We start from the raw sequence: 4,386 nt of genomic DNA, 5'->3' as shown, positions 1-4,386 counted from the left end.
ATTTTTCTTATTTTTTTATTAATAAAATTTTTAAAATTTATTTTTGAGAGAGATGGAGAACCAGCAGGGGAGGGGCAGAGAGAAGGGGAGGGATCTGAATTCACAAACGGTGATATCATGACCTGAGCCAAAGTCAGCCATTTAACCGGCTGAGCCACCTAGGCGCCCCGACTGAGAAACTTTTTAAATGTAAGTTTAAGTGAGGGTTCTTTTTTAGTAACGAGAAATAGGAAATGTTCAACTTTTACAAGGTGGGAATGAACTGAGAACTGCAATTGGAATAAATATTTCATTTTATTTGACTTTTTGAAAGCTCACAGTCTTAAATTGTGTAGTTCTTATCCGTGAATTTTACCCATTGGTTCTCAAATCCCATCAAAAATTGGCACTTGCGCCTGGATGGCACAGTCCGTTAAGCATCTGAGTTTTGATGGATACAGTATTCCACTCAGATCATGATCTCAGAGTTTGTGAGATCCAGCCCTGCAGTGGGCTCTGAGCCTCCTTGGAATTCTCTCCCTCTCTCTTTGCCCCTTCTCTGCTATTTCTCTCTCAATAAATAGACTTTCTTTCTTTCTTTCTTTCTTTCTTTCTTTCTTTCTTTCTTTCTTTCTTTCTTCCTTTCTCTCTCTCTCTCTCTCTCTCTCTCTCTCTCTCTCTCTTTCTTTTTAATGGCACTTAGGGGTGACTAGGTGGCTGAGTTGGTTAAGCCTCTGACTTCTGTTCAGGTCAGGATCTCATGGGTCATGAGTTCAAGCCTCACTTCAGGCTGTGCACTAACAGCTCAGGACTGGATGCTGCTTCTGATTCTGTGTCTCCCTCTCTCTCTGTCCCTCCTCCACTGGTTTTCTCTGTCTTTCTCTCTTTCTAAAATAAATAAATTAACATTTTAAAAAAATGACACTTACATTTTAAATTATCCATGCTGCTTTGGCCATTGCGATTCCAGAGTTCTCCATACAGGCTTTCAAATACCTATTTTTCTAAAGCCAAGCCCTTTGCATAAATAAATATTAGACAGGAACCCCCTGGGTTTAGAGTGCTTTGATTGATTTTTTTAAAAACCATCCTAACTATTTTTAGGTGTACAATGCAGTGACATTAAACACATTAACATTGTTGTGCAATCATCACCACCATCCATTTCCCCAACTCTTCATCTTATAAAATTGAAACTCTTCCCATTAAACAATAACTCCTGATTCCTGCCCTCTCCCTAGCCATGCAACCACCCTTCTACTTTCTGTCTCTATGAATCTGGCTCCTTTAGGTAACTCATGTAAGTGGAATGATACAGTATTTGTCATTTTGTGACTGGCTTATTTCAGTTAAGACAATGTCCTCAAGGGTTTATCCATATTATCTATACTGTAGCATTTGTCAGCTTTACTTTAAAACAATTTTTTAATGTTTATTTATTTTTGAAAGAGAGTGCAGGAGGGGGAGAAGCAGAGAGAGAGAGACAGAGAATCTGAAGCAGGCTCCATGCTGTCAGGCTATCAGTGCAAAGCCCGACATGGGGCTTGAACTCAGGAGGGGTGAGTTCATGACCTGAGCCAAAGTCAGACACTCAACTGACTGAGCCATTGAGGCTCCCCTAGCCTTCCTTTTTAAGACTGGATATTTCTACTGTAAGTATATACCACATTTTGTTTATCCATTCATCTGTCAATGGACAAAAATGCCTTGATGACTCTGTGAAAAGGTTTTCCTGAAATCAGTATTTTGATAGATCCTCTTTGATACAAAGACATTTTTTGCTTTTGTTTATGTTTTTTTGCTCTAGGGCAATGAGACCTAGTTTGAATTGTGACGTGAGAAACGTGTTTTTTTTCTTTTATAAAATGGAAGGAGGACTATTGTGTAGTCAGGCTTGTTCTCAAGCAGATCAATTTCAGGGAAAAGTAAAATGGTAGTTGAAATGAGGAAATCCATTTCCTTAAAACTGCAAGTGCACTTGGGCAGTCTTCCAGGATGCCCAGGGGTATACTGACCTCATTCTGAAGACCTCTGCTCTATGATTCTATTTTTCTCCTCCAGGGGCTCCAGCTGCTTATCATGGAATCCTGTAAATGACTCTACAGTTAGCTTAATGCTGTCCTCCAGCTATTTCCAAATCTTCGAAAGTCCACTCATGTTTGCTTAACCAAAAATGTGTAAGCAACAATCCACCAGGCCAGAATCACATATCTTTGCTACTGACCTGTCACAGGAGAAAGTTTTGATCCTTGCTTAATCTTGCTGCAGCAGTGTCTGGATCATAGAGGGAATGACTTTTTAGTTGGGTCTTGATATGGATCTTGGACATTATCTCATAGGAAAAGCCAAGATATTTGAACTCACGGTTGGTGAGTTCAAGTTCCACACTGGTCTATGTGCAGTGTGGAGCCTGCTTGGGATTCTCTCTCTGCCCCTCCTGCACTTGCTCTCTCTCTCTCTCTCTCTTTCTCTCTCTTTCAAAAAAATAAACTTAAATTTAAAAAGAAAAAAAAAACAAAAACAGTGCAAGAGGGATCAGGAATGAGGAATGGTACAATACCAAGATACTGGGAGAGTGACATTTGAGCAAAGATTTCAAGGAGAGGATACCCAGAAGAATGTTCCAGGCAGAAGAAAAAGTTAATGCAAAGCACCTAAGGGGAGACTATGCCTAGTTGTTCAAACAACAGCAAGTGTGGCAAGAACTGGTGAAGCTTAAGATGTTGTGTCAGTTATCAACTTATTGCTTTTCAGACAAGGGCTTAATATACCCTTCGAGATATGCTATCCGATAAGTGACAGAATTCCTTTCAGCATTTCTCTTTTCAAGTGTCCACTATGTTAACATTTCTCAGGAGAGGTTGCAGGAGGACACTGTAAGACACTTTCCAACATAGTGGAGGAGTGGAAGGGGGTTGCAAAGAAAGGACAGATTAGTGAGTGTGAGAACATCTGGTAGAGCCTACCCCAGCCATAGACCCAGAAAGTGATCCCTCTAGGACCTTGCAACCTTAGCCTGGCCATAACCTGTCTACAAGTTACTGGACAGGGGAACCAAGATCCCTGCCTGGCCTGCATAAGTTGCCTGTGGTCCAGAAGGTCACACACCAAGAAGTTGATCCTTCCTCAAGCCTTGTGTGCAGTCAGCCTGTGGCCAGGAGGTCCACATAGTGCTGTTGCTCCCTCTGCAAGCCCCCTGTGTTATGTAGCCCGTATTCTCTGAAGGCCTTCTGCAATTGAGGTCTGAACCCCTTTTGAATTTATTCTTACTTGGGTACTCTCCCTCAGCCCTAGAGTACTATATAGAGTTTCCTTATATCTTATATTCTTTTATTTTGCTCTTTTTTTAAAAGAGTTTGTATTTATTTATTTATTTATTTATTTATTTATTTATTTATTTACTCACAACTCCAAGATCAAAAGTTGCATACTCTACCAACTGAGCCAGTCAGGCATCCCAGTATAGTCACTTTTTCTTATGTTAAATACCTACTGTGTGATTTTTGTCTCCTGATTGGACCCCAGAGTGCTACAGAGTTAGTATTGGGGATGGGCTCAGGAGATAGAGCCCTAAAGTTGGGGTTTAGGGATTGGTTTGGTTGTGCCCTTAGGCTTGAGCACAGTGCTCAAGGAGGAGGAACCAGAAAAATATACTGAGAAGGAGTAGCCAGAAAAATAGGAGGAAAATCAGAATAGCTTAATGTCTTAGAAGACAAAAAAAAATGTGTCAAGATATGACTATGAAGGACACACATACAATATCCATCTTCTTGCCTATTTACACTTAAAACTTCATTAAAATCCAGTCCTGGCTACAGTATTAATGAAATACTCTTACACTGTTAATGCACCTGACCAAAAGCTTTCAGAAGGCTAATTTAGCCATCATCAATAATTTAAACATTGAGGAATCCTTTTACCCAGTATCTTCATTATAGAAAGAGTCCCATAAAATTAAAGAGATGTATGTACAATGATATTCATAACATTAAAAATTATAAACAGTCCGGGGCACCTAGGTGGTGGCTTAGTCGGTTAAGTGTCTAACTCTTGGTTTTGGCTCTGGCATGATCTCACAACTTGTGAGTTTGAGCCCCACATCAGGCTCTGTACTGACAGCACAGAGTCTGCTTGGGATTCTCTGTCTCCCTGTCTCTCTGCCCTTCCCCCACTCTCTCTCTCTGTCTCTCTCAACAATAAATAAACAGTAAAAAATTTTTAAAAATGATCAACAATCCGAATGCCCAGTAATTGGAGTTAATTACATAAATTATGGTTAAAATGTGATAGATTTATATATCCATGGCATGGAGTCCAGAATACATTGAGAGTTAAAGAACCCATAACTGCCATCAGCTCTTCTAATCCCCACCTCTGTGATCATTGTCAGCATTTTGTTGCCAATGC

Source organism: Panthera pardus, unplaced genomic scaffold (assembly GCF_024362965.1).
Source record: "Panthera pardus isolate Hobbes unplaced genomic scaffold, ASM2436296v1 HiC_scaffold_17, whole genome shotgun sequence".
Taxonomy (NCBI): domain Eukaryota; kingdom Metazoa; phylum Chordata; class Mammalia; order Carnivora; family Felidae; genus Panthera; species Panthera pardus.
The sequence above is the reverse complement of the archived record's forward strand: the minus strand, read 5'-3'. Positions refer to the sequence as shown.